Source organism: Vanacampus margaritifer, chromosome 8 (genome assembly GCF_051991255.1).
Source record: "Vanacampus margaritifer isolate UIUO_Vmar chromosome 8, RoL_Vmar_1.0, whole genome shotgun sequence".
Taxonomy (NCBI): Eukaryota; Metazoa; Chordata; class Actinopteri; order Syngnathiformes; family Syngnathidae; genus Vanacampus; species Vanacampus margaritifer.
In genome coordinates, this window is record NC_135439.1 from 29,371,480 (window position 1) to 29,395,462 (window position 23,983).

The window sequence follows — 23,983 nt, forward strand, 5'->3', positions numbered from 1 at the left end:
AAACCCCTTGTTTGTAACCCTAACCCTAATTTGAAAACCTAGTTTGAAACCCTAACCCTAATGTTAAACCCTAGTTTGAAACCCTAACCCTAATGTAAAACCCTAGTTTGAAACCCTAACCCTAATTTGAAACCCTTGTTTGAAACCCTAACCCTAATTTGAAACCCCTGTTTGAAATCCTAACTCTAATGTGAAACCTTAGTTTGAAACCCTAACCCTCATAAAAAACCCTAGTTTGAAACCCTAGTTTGAAACCCTAACCCTAATGTTAAACCCTAGTTTGAAACCCTAACCCTAATGTAAAACCCTAGTTTGAAACCCTAACCCTAATTTGAAACCCTTGTTTGAAACCCTAACCCTAATTTGAAACCCCTGTTTGAAATCCTAACTCTAATGTGAAACCCTAGTTTGAAACCCTAACCCTAATGTAAAACCCTAGTTTGAAACCCTAACCCTAATGTAAAACCATAGTTTGAAGCACTAACCCTAATGTAAAACACTAGTTTGAAACGCTAACCCTAATGTAAAACCCTAGTTTGAAGCATTAACCCTAATGTTAAACCCTAGTTTGAAACCCTAACACTAAATTGAAACCCCAGTTTGAAACCCTAACACTAATGTAAAACCCTAGTTTATAACCCTAACCCTAATGTAAAACCTTAGTGTGAAACCCTAACCCTAATGTAAAACCCTAGTTTGAAACCCTATCCCTAATGTAAAACCCTAGTTTAAAACCCTAACCCTAATTTGAAACCCTAGTCTGAAACCCTAACCCTAATGTAAAACCCTTGTTTGAAACCCTAACCCTAATGTAAAACCCTAGTTTGAAACCCTAACCCTAATGTTAAAGCCTAGTTTGTAACCCTAACCCTAATGTAAAACCCTAGTTTGTAGCCCTAACCCAAATGTAAAACACTAGTTTAAAACCCTAACCCTAATGTAAAACCCTTGTTTGAAAACCTAACCCTAATGTAAAACCCTAGTTTGAAACACTAAGCCTAATTTGAAACCCTAGTTTGAAACCCTAACCCTAATGTAAAACCCTAGTTTGTAGCCCTAACCCAAATGTAAAACACTAGTTTGAAACCCTAACCCTAATGTAAAACCCTAGTTTGAAACCCTAACCCTAATGTAAAACCCTAGTTTGAAGCATTAACCCTAATGTAAAACCCTAGTTTGAAACCCTAACCCAAATGTTAAACCCTAGTTTGAAACCCTAACCCTAAATTGAAACCCTAGTTTCAAACCCTAACCCTAATGTAAAACACTAGTTTGAAACCCTAACCCTAATGTAAAACCCTAGTTTGTAACCCTAACCCTAATGTAAAACCCTAGTTTGAAACCCTAACCCTAATGTAAAACCCTAGTTTGAAGCAATAACCCTAATGTAAAACACTAGTTTGAAACGCTAACCCTAATGTAAAACCCTAGTTTGAAACCCCAAATCTAATTTGAAACCATAGTTTAAAACCCTAAACCTAATGTTAAAGCCTAGTTTGTAACCCTAACCCTAATGTAAAACCCTAGTTTGAAACCCTAACCCTATTGTTAAACCCTAGTTTGAAACCCTAACCCTAATGTAAAACCCTTGTTTGAAACCCTAACCCTAGTGTAAAACCCTAGTTTGAAACACTAAGCCTAATTTGAAACCCTAGTTTGAAACCCTAACCCTAATGTAAAACCCTAGTTTGTAACCCTAACCCAAAGGTAAAACCCTAGTTTGAAACCCTAACCCTAATGTAAAACCCTAGTTTGAAACCCTAACCCTAATGTAAAACCCTAGTTTGAAGCATTAACCCTAATGTAAAACCCTAGTTTGAAACCCTAACCCAAATGTTAAACCCTAGTTTGAAACCCTAACCCTAAATTGAAACCCTAGTTTGAAACCCTACCCCTAATGTAAAACCCTAGTTTGAAACCCTAACGCTAATGTAAAACCCTAGTTTGAAACCCCAACCCTAATGTAAAACCCTAGTTTGAAGCACTAACCCTAATGTAAAACACTAGTTTGAAACGCTAACCCTAATGTAAAACCCTAGTTTGAAACCCCAAATCTAATTTGAAACCATAGTTTAAAACCCTAAACCTAATGTAAAACCCTTGTTTGAAACCCTAACCCTAATTTGAAACCCTAGTTTGAAACCCTAACCCTAATGTAAAACCCTAGTTTGTAACCCTAACCCTAATGTAAAACCATAGTTTGAAACCCTAACCCTAATGTAAAACCCTAGTTTGAAACCCTAACCCTAATGTAAAACCCTAGTTTGAAGCAATAACCCAAAATTATAACCCTAGTTTGAAACTCTTACCCTAATGTAAAACCCTAGTTTGAAACCCTAACCGTAATGTAAAACCCTAGTTTGTAACCCTAACCCTAATGTTAAACCCTAGTTTGAAACCCTAACCCTAATGTAAAACCCTAGTTTGAAACCCTAACCCTAATGATAAACCCTAGTTTTAAACCCTAACCCTAATGCAAAACCCTAGTTTGAAACCCTAACCCTAATGTAAAACCCTTGTTTGTAACCCTAACCCAAATGTAAAGCCCTAGTTTGAAACCCAACCCTAATGTAAAACCCTAGTTTGAAGCATTAACCCTAATGTAAAACACTAGTTTGAAACCCTAACCCTAATTATAAGCCCTAGTTTGAAACCCTAACTCTAATGTAAAACCCAAGTTTGAAACCCTAACCCTAATGATAAACCCTAGTTTGAAACCCTAACCCTAAATTGAAACCTTAGTTTGAAACCCTAACCCTAATGTAAAACCCTAGTTTGAAACCCTAACCCTAATGTAAAACCCTAGTTTGTAACCCTAACCCTAATGTAAAACCCTAGTTTGAAACCCTAAACCTAATGTAAAACCCTAGTTTGAAACCCTAACCCTAATGTAAAACCCTTGTTTGAAACCCTAAGACTAAAACAAAACCCTAGATTGAAACCCTAAGCCTAATTTGAAACCCTAGTTTGAAACCCTAACCCTAATGTAAAACCCTAGTTTGAAACCCTAATCCTAATGTTAAACCCTAGTTTGTAACCCTAACCCTAATATAAAACCCTAGTTTGAAACCCTAACCCTAATGTTAAACCCTAGTTTGAAACCCTAACCCTAATGTAAAACCCTTGTTTGAAAACCTAACCCTAATGTAAAACCCAAGTTTGAAACCCTAAACCTAATTTGAAACCCTAGTTTGAAACCTTAAACCTAATGTAAAACCCTAGTTTGTAACCCTAACCCAAATGTAAAACCCTAGTTTGAAAACCTAACACTAATGTAAAACCCTAGTTTGAAACCCTAACCCTAATGTAAAACCCTAGTTTGAAGCATTAACCCTAATGTAAAACCCTAGTTTGAAACCCTAACCCTAATGTAAAACACTAGTTTGAAACGCTAACCCTAATGTAAAACCCTAGTTTGAAGCATTAACCCTAATGTAAAACCCTAGTTTGAAACCCTAACCCTAATGTAAAACACTAGTTTGAAACGCTAACCCTAATGTAAAACCCTAGTTTGAAACCCCAAATCTAATTTGAAACCATAGTTTAAAACCCTAACCCTAATGTAAAACCCTAGTTTGAAGCATTAACACTAATGTAAAACACTAGTTTGAAACGCTAACCCTAATAATAAACCCTAATTTGAAACCCTAACCCTAATGTAAAACCCTAGTTTGAAACCCTAACCAAAATGATAAACCCTAGTTTGAAACACTAACCCAAAATTTAAACCCTAGTTTGAAACACTAACCCTAAGGTAAAACCCTAGTTTGAAACCCTAACCCTAATGTAAAACCCTAGTTTGTAACCCTAACCCTAATGTAAAACCATAGTTTGAAACCCTAACCCAAATGTAAAACCCTAGTTTGAAACCCTAACCCTAATGTAAAACCCTAGTTTGTAACCCTAACTCTAATGTAAAACCCTAGTTTGAAACCCTAACCCTAATGTAAAACCCAAGTTTGAAACCCTAACCCTAATGTAAAACCCTTGTTTGAAACCCTAACCCTAAAACAAAACCCTAGATTGAAACCCTAACCCTAATGTAAAACCCTAGTTTGTAACCCTAACTCTAATGTAAAACCCTAGTTTGAAACCCTAACCCTAATGTAAAACCCTAGTTTGAAGCACTAACCCTAATGTAAAACCCTAGTTTGAAACCCTAACCCTAATGTAAAACCCCTTGTTTGTAACCCTAACCCTAATTTGAAACCCTAGTTTGAAACCCTAACCCTAATGTTAAACCCTAGTTTGAAACCCAAACCTTAATGTAAAACCCTAGTTTGAAACCCTAACCCTAATTTGAAACCCTAGTTTGAAAACCTAACCCTAATGTAAAACCCTAGTTTGAAACCCTAACCCTAATGATAAACCCTAGTTTGAAACCGTAACCCTAATTTTGAAACCCTAGTTTGAAACCCTAACCCTAATTTGAAACCCCTGTTTGAAATCCTAACTCTAATGTGAAACCTTAGTTTGAAACCCTAACCCTCATAAAAAACCCTAGTTTGTAACCCTAACCCAAATGTAAAACCCTAGTTTGAAACACTAACCCTAATGTAAAACCCTAGTTTGAAACGCTAACCCTAATGTAAAACCCTAGTTTGAAGCATTAACCCTAAAGTAAAACACTAGTTTGAAACCCTAACCCTAATGTTAAACCCTAGTTTGAAACCCTAACCCTAATGTAAAACCCTAGTTTGAAACCCTAACCCTATTGATAAACCCTAGTTTGAAACCCTAACCCTAAATTGAAACCCTAGTTTGAAACCCTAACCCTAATGTAAAACCCTAGTTTGTAACCCTAACCCTAATGTAAAACCATAGTTTGAAACCCTAACCCAAATGTAAAACCCTAGTTTGAAACCCTAACCCTAATGTAAAACCCTAGTTTGTAACCCTAACTCTAATGTAAAACCCTCGTTTGAAATGCTAACCCTAATGTAAAACCCTAGTTTGAAACCCTAAACCTAATGTAAAACCCTAGTTTGAAACCCTAACCCTAATGTAAAACCCTTGTTTGAAACCCTAACCCTAAAACAAAACCCTAGATTGAAACCCTAAGCCTAATTTGAAACCCTAGTTTGAAACCCCAAATCTAATTTGAAACCATAGTTTAAAACCCTAAACCTAATGTAAAACCCTTGTTTGAAACCCTAACCCTAATTTGAAACCCTAGTTTGAAACCCTAACCCTAATGTAAAACCCTAGTTTGTAACCCTAACCCTAATGTAAAACCATAGTTTGAAACCCTAACCCTAATGTAAAACCCTAGTTTGAAACCCTAACCCTAATGTAAAACCCTAGTTTGAAGCAATAACCCAAAATTATAACCCTAGTTTGAAACTCTTACCCTAATGTAAAACCCTAGTTTGAAACCCTAACCGTAATGTAAAACCCTAGTTTGTAACCCTAACCCTAATGTTAAACCCTAGTTTGAAACCCTAACCCTAATGTAAAACCCTAGTTTGAAACCCTAACCCTAATGATAAACCCTAGTTTTAAACCCTAACCCTAATGCAAAACCCTAGTTTGAAACCCTAACCCTAATGTAAAACCCTTGTTTGTAACCCTAACCCAAATGTAAAGCCCTAGTTTGAAACCCAACCCTAATGTAAAACCCTAGTTTGAAGCATTAACCCTAATGTAAAACACTAGTTTGAAACCCTAACCCTAATTATAAGCCCTAGTTTGAAACCCTAACTCTAATGTAAAACCCAAGTTTGAAACCCTAACCCTAATGATAAACCCTAGTTTGAAACCCTAACCCTAAATTGAAACCTTAGTTTGAAACCCTAACCCTAATGTAAAACCCTAGTTTGAAACCCTAACCCTAATGTAAAACCCTAGTTTGTAACCCTAACCCTAATGTAAAACCCTAGTTTGAAACCCTAAACCTAATGTAAAACCCTAGTTTGAAACCCTAACCCTAATGTAAAACCCTTGTTTGAAACCCTAAGACTAAAACAAAACCCTAGATTGAAACCCTAAGCCTAATTTGAAACCCTAGTTTGAAACCCTAACCCTAATGTAAAACCATAGTTTGAAACCCTAATCCTAATGTTAAACCCTAGTTTGTAACCCTAACCCTAATATAAAACCCTAGTTTGAAACCCTAACCCTAATGTTAAACCCTAGTTTGAAACCCTAACCCTAATGTAAAACCCTTGTTTGAAAACCTAACCCTAATGTAAAACCCAAGTTTGAAACCCTAAACCTAATTTGAAACCCTAGTTTGAAACCTTAAACCTAATGTAAAACCCTAGTTTGTAACCCTAACCCAAATGTAAAACCCTAGTTTGAAAACCTAACACTAATGTAAAACCCTAGTTTGAAACCCTAACCCTAATGTAAAACCCTAGTTTGAAGCATTAACCCTAATGTAAAACCCTAGTTTGAAACCCTAACCCTAATGTAAAACACTAGTTTGAAACGCTAACCCTAATGTAAAACCCTAGTTTGAAGCATTAACCCTAATGTAAAACCCTAGTTTGAAACCCTAACCCTAATGTAAAACACTAGTTTGAAACGCTAACCCTAATGTAAAACCCTAGTTTGAAACCCCAAATCTAATTTGAAACCATAGTTTAAAACCCTAACCCTAATGTAAAACCCTAGTTTGAAGCATTAACACTAATGTAAAACACTAGTTTGAAACGCTAACCCTAATAATAAACCCTAATTTGAAACCCTAACCCTAATGTAAAACCCTAGTTTGAAACCCTAACCAAAATGATAAACCCTAGTTTGAAACACTAACCCAAAATTTAAACCCTAGTTTGAAACACTAACCCTAAGGTAAAACCCTAGTTTGAAACCCTAACCCTAATGTAAAACCCTAGTTTGTAACCCTAACCCTAATGTAAAACCATAGTTTGAAACCCTAACCCAAATGTAAAACCCTAGTTTGAAACCCTAACCCTAATGTAAAACCCTAGTTTGTAACCCTAACTCTAATGTAAAACCCTAGTTTGAAACCCTAACCCTAATGTAAAACCCAAGTTTGAAACCCTAACCCTAATGTAAAACCCTTGTTTGAAACCCTAACCCTAAAACAAAACCCTAGATTGAAACCCTAACCCTAATGTAAAACCCTAGTTTGTAACCCTAACTCTAATGTAAAACCCTAGTTTGAAACCCTAACCCTAATGTAAAACCCTAGTTTGAAGCACTAACCCTAATGTAAAACCCTAGTTTGAAACCCTAACCCTAATGTAAAACCCCTTGTTTGTAACCCTAACCCTAATTTGAAACCCTAGTTTGAAACCCTAACCCTAATGTTAATCCCTAGTTTGAAACCCAAACCTTAATGTAAAACCCTAGTTTGAAACCCTAACCCTAATTTGAAACCCTAGTTTGAAAACCTAACCCTAATGTAAAACCCTAGTTTGAAACCCTAACCCTAATGATAAACCCTAGTTTGAAACCGTAACCCTAATTTTGAAACCCTAGTTTGAAACCCTAACCCTAATTTGAAACCCCTGTTTGAAATCCTAACTCTAATGTGAAACCTTAGTTTGAAACCCTAACCCTCATAAAAAACCCTAGTTTGTAACCCTAACCCAAATGTAAAACCCTAGTTTGAAACACTAACCCTAATGTAAAACCCTAGTTTGAAACGCTAACCCTAATGTAAAACCCTAGTTTGAAGCATTAACCCTAAAGTAAAACACTAGTTTGAAACCCTAACCCTAATGTTAAACCCTAGTTTGAAACCCTAACCCTAATGTAAAACCCTAGTTTGAAACCCTAACCCTATTGATAAACCCTAGTTTGAAACCCTAACCCTAAATTGAAACCCTAGTTTGAAACCCTAACCCTAATGTAAAACCCTAGTTTGTAACCCTAACCCTAATGTAAAACCATAGTTTGAAACCCTAACCCAAATGTAAAACCCTAGTTTGAAACCCTAACCCTAATGTAAAACCCTAGTTTGTAACCCTAACTCTAATGTAAAACCCTCGTTTGAAATGCTAACCCTAATGTAAAACCCTAGTTTGAAACCCTAAACCTAATGTAAAACCCTAGTTTGAAACCCTAACCCTAATGTAAAACCCTTGTTTGAAACCCTAACCCTAAAACAAAACCCTAGATTGAAACCCTAAGCCTAATTTGAAACCCTAGTTTGAAACCCTAACCCTAATTTGAATCCCTAGTTTGAAATCCTAACCCTAATGTAAAACCCTAGTTTGAAACCCTAACCCTAATTAGAAACCCTAGTTTGAAACCCTAACCCTAATGTAAAACCCTAGTTTGTAACCCTAACCCTAATGTTAAATGACTGTTTTGAAACCCTAACCCTAATGTAAAACCCTTGTTTGAAACCCTAACCCTAATGTAAAACCCTAGTTTGAAAACCTAACCCTAATGTAAAACCCTAGTGTGAAACCCTAACCCTAATTTTTAACTCCTGTTTTTAAACCCTAACCCTAATTTAAAACCCTAGTTTGAAACCCTAAACCTAATGTAAAACCCTAGTTTGAAACCCTAACCCTAATGTAAAACCCTAGTTTGAAACCCTAACCCTAATGTAAAACCCTAGTTTGTAACCCTAACCCTAATGTAAAATGACTGTTTTGAAACCCTAACCCTAATGTAAAACCCTTGTTTGAAACCCTAACACTAATGTAAAACCCTAGTTTGAAACCCTAAGCCTAATTTGAAACCCTAGTTTGAAACCCTAACCCTAATGTAAAACCCTAGTTTTAAACCCTAACCCTAATGTAAAACCCTAGTTTGTAACCCTAACCCTAATGTAAAATGACTGTTTTGAAACCCTAACCCTAATGTAAAACCCTTGTTTGAAACTCTAACCCTAATGTAAAACCCTAGTTTGAAACCCTAATCCTAATTTTAAACCCTAGTTTGTAACCCTAACCCTAATGTAAAACCCTAGTTTGTAACCCTAACCCTAATGTAAAACCCTAGTTTGTAACCCTAACTCTAATGTAAAACCCTAGTTTGAAACCCTAACCCTAATGTAAAACCCTAGTTTGAAACCCTTACCCTAATGTAAAACCCTTGTTTGAAACCCTAACCCTAATGTAAAACCCTTGTTTAAAACCCTAACCCTAAAACAAAACCCTAGATTGAAACCCTAAGCCTAATTTGAAACCTTAGTTTGAAACCCTAACCCTAATGTAAAACCCTAGTTTGAAACCCTAATCCTAATGTTAAACCCTAGTTTGTAACCGTAACCCTAATGTAAAACCCTAGTTTGAAACCCTAACCCTAATGTTAAACCCTAGTTTGAAAACCTAACCCTAATGTAAAACCCTAGTTTGAAGCATTAACCCTAATGTAAAACCCTAGTTTGAAACCCTAACCCAAATGTTAAACCCTAGTTTGAAACCCTAACCCTAAATTGAAACCCTAGTTTGAAACCCTTACCCTAATGTAAAACCCTAGTTTGAAACCCTAACCCTAATGTAAAACCCTAGTTTGTAACCCTAACCCTAATGTAAAACCCTAGTTTGAAACCCTAACACTAATGTAAAACCCTAGTTTGAAACTCTAACCCTAATTTGAAACCCTAGTTTGAAACCCTAACCCTAATGTAAAACCCTAGTTTGTAACCCTAACCCTAATGTAAAACCATAGTTTGAAACCCTAACCCTAATGTAAAACCCTAGTTTGAAACCCTAACCCTAATGTAAAACCCTAGTTTGAAGCAATAACCCAAAATTATAACCCTATTTTGAAACTCTTACCCTAATGTAAAACCCTAGTTTGAAACCGTAACCCTAATTTGAAACCCTAGTTCGAAACACTTACCCTAATGTAAAACCCTAGTTTGAAACCGTAACCCTAATTTGAAACCCTAGTTTGAAACCCTAACCCTAATGTAAAACACTAGTTTGAAACCCTAACCCTAATTTGAAACCCTAGTTTGAAACCCTAAGCCTAATGCAAAACCCTAGTTTGAAACCCTAACCCTAATGTAAAACCATAGTTTGTAACCCTAACCCTAATGTAAAACCCTAGTTTGAAACCGTAACCCTAATTTGAGACCCTAGTTTGAAACCCTAACCCTAATGTAAAACACTAGTTTGAAACCGTAACGCTAATTTGAAACCCTAGTTTGAAACACTAACCCTAATGTAAAACCCTAGTTTGAAACCGTAACCCTAATTTGAAACCCTAGTTTGAAACCCTAACCCTAATGTAAAACACTAGTTTGAATTCCTAACCCTAATTTGAAACCCTAGTTTGAAACCCTAACCCTAATGTAATACCCTAGTTTGAAACCCTAACCCTAATGTTAAACCCTAGTTTGAAACCCTAACCCTAACGTAAAATCCTAGTTTGAAACCCTAACCCTAATGTAAAACCCTAGTTTGAATCCCTAACCCTAATGTAAAACCCTAGTTTGAAACCATAACCCTAATTTGAAACCCTAGTTTGAAACCCTAACCCTAATGTAAAACACTAGTTTGAAACCCTAACCCTAATTTGAAATCCTAGTTTGAAACCCTAACCCTAATGCAAAACCCTAGTTTGAAACCCTAACCCTAATGTAAAACCCTAGTTTGAAACCCTAACCCTAATGTTAAACCCTAGTTTGAAACCCTAACCCTAATGTAAAACCCTAGTTTGTAACCCTAACTCTAATGTAAAACCCTCGTTTGAAATGCTAACCCTAATGTAAAACCCTAGTTTGAAACCCTAAACCTAATGTAAAACCCTAGTTTGAAACCCTAACCCTAATGTAAAACCCTTGTTTGAAACCCTAACCCTAAAACAAAACCCTAGATTGAAACCCTAAGCCTAATTTGAAACCCTAGTTTGAAACCCTAACCCTAATTTGAATCCCTAGTTTGAAATCCTAACCCTAATGTAAAACCCTAGTTTGAAACCCTAACCCTAATTAGAAACCCTAGTTTGAAACCCTAACCCTAATGTAAAACCCTAGTTTGTAACCCTAACCCTAATGTTAAATGACTGTTTTGAAACCCTAACCCTAATGTAAAACCCTTGTTTGAAACCCTAACCCTAATGTAAAACCCTAGTTTGAAAACCTAACCCTAATGTAAAACCCTAGTGTGAAACCCTAACCCTAATTTTTAACTCCTGTTTTTAAACCCTAACCCTAATTTAAAACCCTAGTTTGAAACCCTAAACCTAATGTAAAACCCTAGTTTGAAACCCTAACCCTAATGTAAAACCCTAGTTTGAAACCCTAACCCTAATGTAAAACCCTAGTTTGTAACCCTAACCCTAATGTAAAATGACTGTTTTGAAACCCTAACCCTAATGTAAAACCCTTGTTTGAAACCCTAACACTAATGTAAAACCCTAGTTTGAAACCCTAAGCCTAATTTGAAACCCTAGTTTGAAACCCTAACCCTAATGTAAAACCCTAGTTTTAAACCCTAACCCTAATGTAAAACCCTAGTTTGTAACCCTAACCCTAATGTAAAATGACTGTTTTGAAACCCTAACCCTAATGTAAAACCCTTGTTTGAAACTCTAACCCTAATGTAAAACCCTAGTTTGAAACCCTAATCCTAATTTTAAACCCTAGTTTGTAACCCTAACCCTAATGTAAAACCCTAGTTTGTAACCCTAACCCTAATGTAAAACCCTAGTTTGTAACCCTAACTCTAATGTAAAACCCTAGTTTGAAACCCTAACCCTAATGTAAAACCCTAGTTTGAAACCCTTACCCTAATGTAAAACCCTTGTTTGAAACCCTAACCCTAATGTAAAACCCTTGTTTAAAACCCTAACCCTAAAACAAAACCCTAGATTGAAACCCTAAGCCTAATTTGAAACCTTAGTTTGAAACCCTAACCCTAATGTAAAACCCTAGTTTGAAACCCTAATCCTAATGTTAAACCCTAGTTTGTAACCGTAACCCTAATGTAAAACCCTAGTTTGAAACCCTAACCCTAATGTTAAACCCTAGTTTGAAAACCTAACCCTAATGTAAAACCCTAGTTTGAAGCATTAACCCTAATGTAAAACCCTAGTTTGAAACCCTAACCCAAATGTTAAACCCTAGTTTGAAACCCTAACCCTAAATTGAAACCCTAGTTTGAAACCCTTACCCTAATGTAAAACCCTAGTTTGAAACCCTAACCCTAATGTAAAACCCTAGTTTGTAACCCTAACCCTAATGTAAAACCCTAGTTTGAAACCCTAACACTAATGTAAAACCCTAGTTTGAAACTCTAACCCTAATTTGAAACCCTAGTTTGAAACCCTAACCCTAATGTAAAACCCTAGTTTGTAACCCTAACCCTAATGTAAAACCATAGTTTGAAACCCTAACCCTAATGTAAAACCCTAGTTTGAAACCCTAACCCTAATGTAAAACCCTAGTTTGAAGCAATAACCCAAAATTATAACCCTATTTTGAAACTCTTACCCTAATGTAAAACCCTAGTTTGAAACCGTAACCCTAATTTGAAACCCTAGTTCGAAACACTTACCCTAATGTAAAACCCTAGTTTGAAACCGTAACCCTAATTTGAAACCCTAGTTTGAAACCCTAACCCTAATGTAAAACACTAGTTTGAAACCCTAACCCTAATTTGAAACCCTAGTTTGAAACCCTAAGCCTAATGCAAAACCCTAGTTTGAAACCCTAACCCTAATGTAAAACCATAGTTTGTAACCCTAACCCTAATGTAAAACCCTAGTTTGAAACCGTAACCCTAATTTGAGACCCTAGTTTGAAACCCTAACCCTAATGTAAAACACTAGTTTGAAACCGTAACGCTAATTTGAAACCCTAGTTTGAAACACTAACCCTAATGTAAAACCCTAGTTTGAAACCGTAACCCTAATTTGAAACCCTAGTTTGAAACCCTAACCCTAATGTAAAACACTAGTTTGAATTCCTAACCCTAATTTGAAACCCTAGTTTGAAACCCTAACCCTAATGTAATACCCTAGTTTGAAACCCTAACCCTAATGTTAAACCCTAGTTTGAAACCCTAACCCTAACGTAAAATCCTAGTTTGAAACCCTAACCCTAATGTAAAACCCTAGTTTGAATCCCTAACCCTAATGTAAAACCCTAGTTTGAAACCATAACCCTAATTTGAAACCCTAGTTTGAAACCCTAACCCTAATGTAAAACACTAGTTTGAAACCCTAACCCTAATTTGAAATCCTAGTTTGAAACCCTAACCCTAATGCAAAACCCTAGTTTGAAACCCTAACCCTAATGTAAAACCCTAGTTTGAAACCCTAACCCTAATGTTAAACCCTAGTTTGAAACCCTAACCCTAATTTGAAACTGTAGTTTGAAAACCTAACCCTAATATAAAACCCTAGTTTGAAACCCTAACATAAAACCCTAGTTTGAATCCCTAACCCTAATGCAAAACCCTAGTTTGAAACCCTAACCCTAATGTAAAACCCTAGTTTGTAACCCTAACCCTAATGTAAAACCCTAGTTTGAAACACTAACCCTAATGTAAAACACTAGTTTGAAACAGTAACGCTAATTTGAAACCCTAGTTTGAAACACTTACCCTAATATAAAACCCTAGTTTGAAACCGTAACCCTAATTTGAAACCCTAGTTTGAAACCCTAACCCTAATGTAAAACACTAATTTGAAACCCTAACCCTAATTTGAAACCCTAGTTTGAAACCCTAACCCTAATGCAAAACCCTAGTTTGAAACCCTAACCCTAATGTAAAACCCTAGTTTGTAACCCTAACCCTAATGTAAAACCCTAGTTTGTAACCCTAACCCTAATGTAAAACCCTAGTTTGAAACCCTAACCCTAATGTTAAACCCTAGTTTGAAACCCTAACGTAAAACCCTAGTTTGAAACCCTAACCCTAATGTAAAACCCTAGTTTGTAACCCTAACCCTAATTTGAAAACCGAGTTTGAACCCCTAACCCTAACGTAAAACCCTAGTTTGAATCCCTAACCCTAATGTAAAACCCTAGATTGTAACCCTAACCCTAATTTGAAAACCGAGTTTGAACCCCTAACCCTAACGTAAAACCCTAGTTTGAATCCCTAACCCTAATGTAAAACCCTAGTTTGAAACCATAACCCTAATTTGAAACCCTAGTTTGAAACACTAACTCTAATGTAAAACCCTATTTTGAAACCGTAACCCTAATTTGAAACCCTAGTTTGAAACCCTAACCCTAATGTAAAACACTAGTTTTAAACCCTAACCCTAATTTGAAACCCTAGTTCGAAATCCTAACCCTAATGCAAAACCCTAGTTTGAAACCCTAACCCTAATGTAAAACCCTAGTTTGAAACCCTAACCCTAATCTTAAACCCTAGTTTGAAACCCTAACCCTAATTTGAAACTGTAATTTGAAAACCTAACCCTAATATAAAACCCTAGTTTGAAACCCTAACCCTAACGTAAAACCCTATTTTGAAACCGTAACCCTAATTTGAAACCCTAGTTTGAAACCCTAACCCTAATGTAAAACACTAGTTTGAAACCCTAACCCTAATGTAAAACCCTAGTTTGTAACCTTAACCCTAATGTAAAACCCTAGTTTGAAACCCTAACCCTAATGTAAAACCCTAGTTTGAAGCATTAACCCTAATGTAAAACCCTAGTTTGAAACCCTAACCCTAATGTTAAACCCTAGTTTGAAACCCTAACACTAACGTAAAACCCTAGTTTGAAACCATAACCCTAATGTAAAACCCTAGTTTGTAACCCTAACCCTAATTTGAAACCCTAGTTTGAAACACTAACCCTAATGTGAAACCCTAGTTTGAAACCGTAACCCTAATTTGAAACCCTAGTTTGAAACCCTAACCCTAACGTAAAACCCTAGTTTGAAACCCTAACCCTAATGTAAAACCCTAGTTTGTAACCCTAACACTAATTTGAAACCCGAGTTTTAAACCCTAACCCTAACATAAAACCCTAGTTTGAATCCCTAACCCTAATGTAAAACCATAGTTTGAAACCGTAACGCTAATTTGAAACCCTAGTTTGAAACACTAACCCTAATGTAAAACCCTAGTTTTAAACCGTAACCCTAATTTGAAACCCTAGTTTGAAACCCTAACCCTAATGTAAAACACTAGTTTGAAAGCCTAACCCTAATTTGAAACCCTAGTTTGAAACCCTAACCCTAATTTGAAACCCTAGTTTGAAACCCTAACCCTAATGTAAAACCCTCGTTTGTAACCCTAACCCTAATTTGATACCCTAGTTGTAAACACTAACCCTAATGTAAAACCCTAGTTTGAAATCGTAACCCTAATTTGAAACCCTAGTTTGAAACCCTAACCCTAATGTAAAACACTAGTTTGAAACCGTAACCGGAATTTGAAACCCTAGTTTGAAACCCTAACCCTAATGTAAAACACTAGTTTGAAACCCTAACCCTAATTTGAAACCCTAGTTTGTAACCCTAACCCTAATGTAAAACCCTAGTTTGAAACCCTAACCCTAATGTAAAACCCTAGTTTGAAGCATTAACCCTAATGTAAAACCCTAGTTTGAAACCCTAACCCTAATGTTTAACCCTAGCTTGAAATCCTAACCCTAACGTAAAACCCTAGTTTGAAACCCTAACCCTAATGTAAAACCCTAGTTTGTAACCCTAACCCTTATTTGAAAACCGAGTTTGAAACCCTAACCCTAATGTAAAACCCTAGTTTGAAACCATAACCCTAATTTGAAACCCTAGTTTGAAACAATAACTCTAATGTAAAACCCTATTTTGAAACCGTAACCCTAATTTGAAACCCTAGTTTGAAACCCTAACGCTAATGTAAAACACTAGTTTGAAACCCTAACCCTAACGTAAAACCCTAGTTTGAAACCCTAACCCTAATGCAAAACCCTAGTTTGAAACCCTAACCCTAATGTAAAACCCTAGTTTGAAACCCTAACCCTATTGTTAAACCCTAGTTTGAAACACTAACCCTAATTAGAAACTGTAGTTTGAAAACCTAACCCTAATATAAAACCCTATATTGAAACCCTAACCCTAACGTAAAACCCTAGTTTGAATCCCTAACCTTAATGCAAAACCCTAGTTTGAAACCCTAATCCTAATGTAAAATCCTAGTTTGTAACCCTAACCCTAATGTAAAACCCTAGTTTGAAACACTAACCCTAATGTAAAACACTAGTTTGAAACCGTAACGCTAATTTGAAACCCTAGTTTGAAACACTTACCCTAATGTAAAACCCTAGTTTGAAACCGTAACCCTAATTTGAAACCCTAGTTTGAAACCCTAACCCTAATGTAAAACCCTAGTTTGTAACCCTAACTCTAATGTAAAACCCTAGTTTGAAACCCTAACCCTAATGTAAAACCCTAGTTTGAAACCCTAACCCTAATGTAAAACCCTTGTTTGAAACCCTAACCCAAAAACAAAACCCTAGATTGAAACCCTAAGCCTAATTTGAAACCCTAGTTTTAAACCCTAACCCTAATGTAAAGCCCTAGTTTGAAACCCTAACCCTTATTTTAAACCCGAGTTTGAAACCCTAACCGTAATGTAAAACCGTAGTTTGAAACCCTAACCCTAATGTAAAACCCCTTGTTTGTAACCCTAACCCTAATTTGAAACCCTAGTTTGAAACCCTAACCCTAATGTTAAACCCTAGTTTGAAACCCAAACCTTAATGTAAAACCCTAGTTAGAAACCCTAACCCTAATTTGAAACCCTAGTTTGAAAACCTAACCCTAATGTAAAACCCTAGTTTGAAACCCTAACCCTAATGATAAACCCTAGTTTGAAACCGTAACCCTAATTTTGAAACCCTAGTTTGAAACCCTAACCCTAATTTGAAACCCCTGTTTGAAATCCTAACTCTAATGTGAAACCTTAGTTTGAAACCCTAACCCTCATAAAAAACCCTAGTTTGTAACCCTAACCCAAATGTAAAACCCTAGTTTGAAACACTAACCCTAATGTAAAACCCTAGTTTGAAACGCTAACCCTAATGTAAAACCCTAGTTTGAAGCATTAACCCTAAAGTAAAACACTAGTTTGAAACCCTAATCCTAATGTAAAACCCTAGTTTGAAACCCTAACCCTAATGATAAACCCTAGTTTGAAACCCTAACCCTAAATTGAAACCCTAGTTTGAAACCCTAACCCTAATGTAAAACCCTAGTTGGAAACCCTAACCCTAATGTAAAACCCTAGTTTGTAACCCTAACCCTAATGTAAAACCCTAGTTTGAAACCCTAACCCTAATGTAAAACCCTAGTTTGAAGCACTAACCCTAATGTAAAACACTAGTTTGAAACACTAACCCTAATGTAAAACCCTAGTTTGAAGCATTAACCCTAATGTTAAACCCTAGTTTGAAACCCTAACACTAAATTGAAACCCCAGTTTGAAACCCTAACCCTAATGTAAAACCCTAGTTTGAAACCCTAACCCTAATGTAAAACCCTAGTTTGTAACCCTAACCCTAATGTAAAACCTTAGTGTGAAACCCTAACCCTAATGTAAAATCCTAGTTTGAAACCCTAACCCTAATGTAAAACCCTAGTTTGAAACCCTAACCCTAATTTGAAACCCTAGTTTGAAACCCTAACCCTCATGTAAAACCCTTGTTTGAAACCCTAACCCTAATGTAAAACCCTAGTTTGAAACCCTAACCCTAATGTTAAAGCCTAGTTTGTAACCCTAACCCTAATGTAAAACCCTAGTTTGAAACCCTAACCCTAATGTTAAACCCTAGTTTGAAACCCTAACCCTAATGTAAAACCCGTTTGAAACCGTAACCCTAATGTAAAACCCTAGTTTGAAACACTAAGCCTAATTTGAAACCCTAGTTTGAAACCCTAACCCTAATGTAAAACCCTAGTTTGTAACCCTAACCCAAAGGTAAAACCCTAGTTTGAAACCCTAACCCTAATGTAAAACCCTAGTTTGAAACCCTAACCCTAATGTAAAACCCTAGTTTGAAGCATTAACCCTAATGTAAAACCCTAGTTTGAAACCCTAACCCTAATGTAAAACCATCGTTTGTAACCCTAACCCTAATGTAAAACCCTAGTTTGAAACCCTAACGCTAATGTAAAACCCTAGTTTGAAACCCTAACCCTAATGTAAAACCCTAGTTTGAAGCACTAACCCTAATGTAAAACACTAGTTTGAAACGCTAACCCTAATGTAAAACCCTAGTTTGAAACCCCAAATCTAATTTGAAACCATAGTTTAAAACCCTAAACCTAATGTAAAACCCTAGTTTGAAACCCTAACCCTAATTTGAAACCCTAGTTTGAAACCCTAACCCTAATGTAAAACCCTAGTTTGTAACCCTAACCCTAATGTAAAACCATAGTTTGAAACCCTAACCCTAACGTAAAACCCTAGTTTGAATCCCTAACCCTAATGTAAAACCATAGTTTGAAACCGTAACGCTAATTTGAAACCCTAGTTTGAAACACTAACCCTAATGTAAAACCCTAGTTTTAAACCGTAACCCTAATTTGAAACCCTAGTTTGAAACCCTAACCCTAATGTAAAACACTAGTTTGAAAGCCTAACCCTAATTTGAAACCCTAGTTTGAAACCCTAACCCTAATTTGAAACCCTATATTGAAACCCTAACCCTAACGTAAAACCCTAGTTTGAATCCCTAACCTTAATGCAAAACCCTAGTTTGAAACCCTAATCCTAATGTAAAATCCTAGTTTGTAACCCTAACCCTAATGTAAAACCCTAGTTTGAAACACTAACCCTAATGTAAAACACTAGTTTGAAACTGTAACGCTTATTTGAAACCCTAGTTTGAAACACTTACCCTAATGTAAAACCCTAGTTTGAAACCGTAACCCTAATTTGAAACCCTAGTTTGAAACCCTAACCCTAATGTAAAACCCTAGTTTGTAACCCTAACTCTAATGTAAAACCCTAGTTTGAAACCCTAACCCTAATGTAAAACCCTAGTTTGAAACCCTAACCCTAATGTAAAACCCTTGTTTGAAACCCTAACCCTAAAACAAAACCCTAGATTGAAACCCTAAGCCTAATTTGAAACCCTAGTTTTAAACCCTAACCCTAATGTAAAGCCCTAGTTTGAAACCCTAACCCTTATTTTAAACCCGAGTTTGAAACCCTAACCGTAATGTAAAACCCTAGTTTGAAACCCTAACCCTAATGTAAAACCCCTTGTTTGTAACCCTAACCCTAATTTGAAACCCTAGTTTGAAACCCTAACCCTAATGTAAAACCATAGTTTGAAACCGTAACGCTAATTTGAAACCATAGTTTGAAACCCTAACCCTAATGTAAAACCCTAGTTTGTAAACCTAATCCTAATGTAAAACCTCAAATTGAAACCCAAACCCTAATTTTAAACCCTAGTTTGAAACCCTAAACCTAATGTAAAACCCTAGTTTGAAACCCTAACCCTAATTTAAAACCCCTGTTTTGAAACCCTAACCCTAATGTAAAACCCTTGTTTGAATCCCTAACCCTAATTTAAAACCCTAGTTGGAAACCCTAACCCTAATATAAAACCCTATTTTGAAACCCTAACCCTAATTTGAAACCCTAACCCTAATGTAAAACCCTTGTTTGAAACACTAACCCTAATGTAAACCCTAGTTTATAACCTTAACCCTAATGTAAAACTCTAGTTTGAAACCCTAACCCTAATGTTAAACCCTAGTTTGAAACCCTAACCCTAATGTAAAACCCTAGTGTGAAACCCTAACCCTAATTTTAAACCCGTTTTGAAACACTAAACCTAATGTAAAACCCTTGTTTGAAACACTAACCCTAATGTAAAACCCTAGTTTGAAACCCTAAGCCTAATTTGAAACCCTAGTTTGAAACCCTAACCCTAATGTAAAACCCTAGTTTGAAACCCAAACCCTAATTTGAAACCCGAGTTTGAAACCCTAACCCTAATTTTAAACCCCTGTTTTGAATCCCTAACCCTAATGTAAAACCCTTGTTTGAAACCCTTACCCTAATGTAAAACCCTATTTTGAAACCCTAGTTTGAAACCCTAACCCTAATATAAAACCCTAGTTTGAAACCCTAACCCTAAGTTGAAAACCTAGTTTGAAACCTTAACCCTAATATAAAACCCTAGTTTGAAAGTCTAACCCTAATTTGAAACCCTAGTTTGAAACCCTAACCCTAATGTTAAACCCTAGTTTGAAACCCTAACCCTAATGTAAAACCCTAGGGTGAAACCCTAACCCTAATTTTAAACCCCTGTTTTGAAACCCTAACCCTAATGTAAAACCCTTCTTTGAAACCCTAACCCTAATGTAAAACCCTAGTTTGAAACCCTAAGCCTAATTTGAAACCCTTGTTTCAAACCCTAACCCTAATGTAAAACCCTAGTTTGAAGCCCTAACCCTAATTTGAAACCCTAGTTTGAAACCTTAACCCTAATATAAAACCCTAGTTTGAAACCCTAACCCTAATGTTAAACCCTAGTTTGAAACCCTAACCCTAATGTAAAACCCTAGTGTGAAACCCTAACCCTAATTTTAAACCCGTTTTGAAACACTAAACCTAATGTAAAACCCTTGTTTGAAACACTAACCCTAATGTAAAACCCTAGTTTGAAACCCTAACCCTAACGTTAAACCCTTGTTTGAAACCCTAACCCTAATTTTAAACCCCTGTTTTGAAACCCTAACCCTAATGTAAAACCCTAGTTTGAAACCCTAAGCCTAATTTAAAACCCTAGTTTGAAACCCTAACCCTAATGTAAAACCCTAGTTTGTAAACCTAATCCTAATGTAAAACCTCAAATTGAAACCCAAACCCTAATTTGAAACCCTAGTTTGAAACCCTAAACCTAATGTAAAACCCTAGTTTGAAACCCTAACCCTAATTTAAAACCCCTGTTTTGAAACCCTAACCCTAATGTAAAACCCTTGTTTGAATCCCTAACCCTAATTTAAAACCCTAGTTGGAAACCCTAACCCTAATATAAAACCCTATTTTGAAACCCTAACCCTAATTTGAAACCCTAACCCTAATGTAAAACCCTTGTTTGAAACACTAACCCTAATGTAAACCCTAGTTTATAACCTTAACCCTAATGTAAAACTCTAGTTTGAAACCCTAACCCTAATGTTAAACCCTAGTTTGAAACCCTAACCCTAATGTAAAACCCTAGTGTGAAACCGTAACCCTAATTTTAAACCCGTTTTGAAACACTAAACCTAATGTAAAACCCTTGTTTGAAACACTAACCCTAATGTAAAACCCTAGTTTGAAACCCTAAGCCTAATTTGAAACCCTAGTTTGAAACCCTAACCCTAATGTAAAACCCTAGTTTGAAACCCAAACCCTAATTTGAAACCCGAGTTTGAAACCCTAACCCTAATTTTAAACCCCTGTTTTGAATCCCTAACCCTAATGTAAAACCCTTGTTTGAAACCCTTACCCTAATGTAAAACCCTATTTTGAAACCCTAGTTTGAAACCCTAACCCTAATATAAAACCCTAGTTTGAAACCCTAACCCTAAGTTGAAAACCTAGTTTGAAACCTTAACCCTAATATAAAACCCTAGTTTGAAAGTCTAACCCTAATTTGAAACCCTAGTTTGAAACCCTAACCCTAATGTTAAACCCTAGTTTGAAACCCTAACCCTAATGTAAAACCCTAGGGTGAAACCCTAACCCTAATTTTAAACCCCTGTTTTGAAACCCTAACCCTAATGTAAAACCCTTCTTTGAAACCCTAACCCTAATGTAAAACCCTAGTTTGAAACCCTAAGCCTAATTTGAAACCCTTGTTTCAAACCCTAACCCTAATGTAAAACCCTAGTTTGAAACCCTAACCCTAATTTGAAACCCTAGTTTGAAACCTTAACCCTAATATAAAACCCTAGTTTGAAACCCTAACCCTAATGTTAAACCCTAGTTTGAAACCCTAACCCTAATGTAAAACCCTAGTGTGAAACCCTAACCCTAATTTTAAACCCGTTTTGAAACACTAAACCTAATGTAAAACCCTTGTTTGAAACACTAACCCTAATGTAAAACCCTAGTTTGAAACCCTAACCCGAACGTTAAACCCTTGTTTGAAACCCTAACCCTAATGATAAACCCTAGTTTGAAACCCTAACCCTAAATTGAAAACCTAGTTTGAAACCCTAACCCTAATGTAAAACCCTAGTTTGAAACCCTAACCCTAATTATAAACCCTAGTTTGAAACCCTAACCCTAAATTGAAAACCTAGTTTGAAACCCTAACCTTAATGTAAAACCCTAGTTTGAAACCCTAACCCTAATGTAAAACTTTAGTTTGAAGCACTAAACCTAATGTAAAACACTAGTTTGAAACACTTACCCTAATGTAAAACCCTAGTTTGAAAACCTAACCTTAATGTAAAACCCTAGTTTGAAACCCTAACCCTAATGATAAACCCTAGTTTGAAACCCTAACCCTAATTTGAAACCCTAGTTTGAAACCCTAACCCTAATGTAAAACCCTAGTTTGAAACCCTAACCCTAATTTGAAACCCTAGTTTGAAACCTTAACCCTAATATAAAACCCTTGTTTGAAACCCTAACCCTAATGTAAAACCCTAGTTTGAAACCCTAACCTTAATGTTAAACCCTAGTTTGAAACCCTAACCCTAATGTAAAACCCTAGTGTGAAACCCTAACCCTAATTTTAAACCCCTGTTTTGAAACCCTAACCCTAATGTAAAACCCTTGTTTAAAACCCTAACCCTAATGTAAAAGCCTAGTTTGAAACCCTAAGCCTAATTTAAAACCCTAGTTTGAAACCCTAACCCTAATGTAAAACCCTAGTTTGAAGCAGTAACCCTAATGTAAAACCCCTGAGTTTGAAACTCTAACTCTAATTTGAAACCCTAGTTTGAAAGCGTAACCCTAATGTAAAACCCTAGTTTGAAAGCGTAACCCGAATGTAAAACCCTAATTTGAAGCATTAACCCTAATGTAAAACCCTAGTTTGAAACCCTAACCTTAATGTTAAACCCTAGTTTGAAACCCTAATCCTAATGTAAAACCCTAGTTTGAAACCCTAACCATAATGATAAACCCTATTTTGAAACCCTAACCCTAAATTAAAAACCTAGTTTGAAACCCTAACCCTAATGTAAAACCCGAGTTTGAAACCCTAACCCTAATGATAAACCCTAGTTTGAAACCCTAAACCTAAATTGAAAACCTAGTTTGAAACCCTAACCCTAATGTAAAACCCTAGTTTGAAACCCTAACCTTAATGTAAAACCCTAGTTTGAAACCCCAAACCTAATTTGAAACCATAGTTTGAAACCCTAACCCTAATGTAAAACCCTACTTTGAAACCCGAACTCTAATGTAAAACCCTAGTGTGAAACCCTAACCCTAATTTTAAACCCCTGTTTTGAAACCCTAACCCTAATTTGAAACCCTAGTTTGTAACACTAACCATAATGTAAAACCCTAGTTTGTAACCCTAACCATAATGTAAAACCCTAGTTTGAAACCCTAACCCTAATGTAAAAGCCTAGTTTGAAACCCTAACCCTAATTTGAAACCCTAACCCTAATTTAAAACCCCTGTTTTGAAACCCTAACCCTAATGTAAAACCCTTGTTTGAAACCCTAACCCTAGTGTAAAACCCTAGTTTGAAACCCTAACCCTAATGTTAAACCGTAGTTTGTAACCATAACCCTAATGTAAAACCATAGTTTGAAGCACTAACCCTAATGTAAAACCCCTGAGTTTGAAACTCTAACCCTAATTTGAAACCCTAGTTTGAAAGCGTAACCCTAATGTAAAACCCTAGTTTGAAAGCGTAACCCTAATGTAAAACCCTAGTTTGAAGCATTAACCCTAATGTAAAACCCTAGTTTGAAACCCTAACCCTAACGTTAAACCCTACTTTGTAACCCTAACCCTAATGTAAAACCATAGTTTGAAACCCTTACCTTAATGTAAAACCCTAGTTTGAAACCCTAACCCTAATGTAAAACCTTAGTTTGAAGCACTAACCCTAATGTCAAAGCCTTGTTTGAAACCCTAACCCTAATGTAAAACCCTAGTTTGAAACCCCAAACCTAATTTGAAACCCT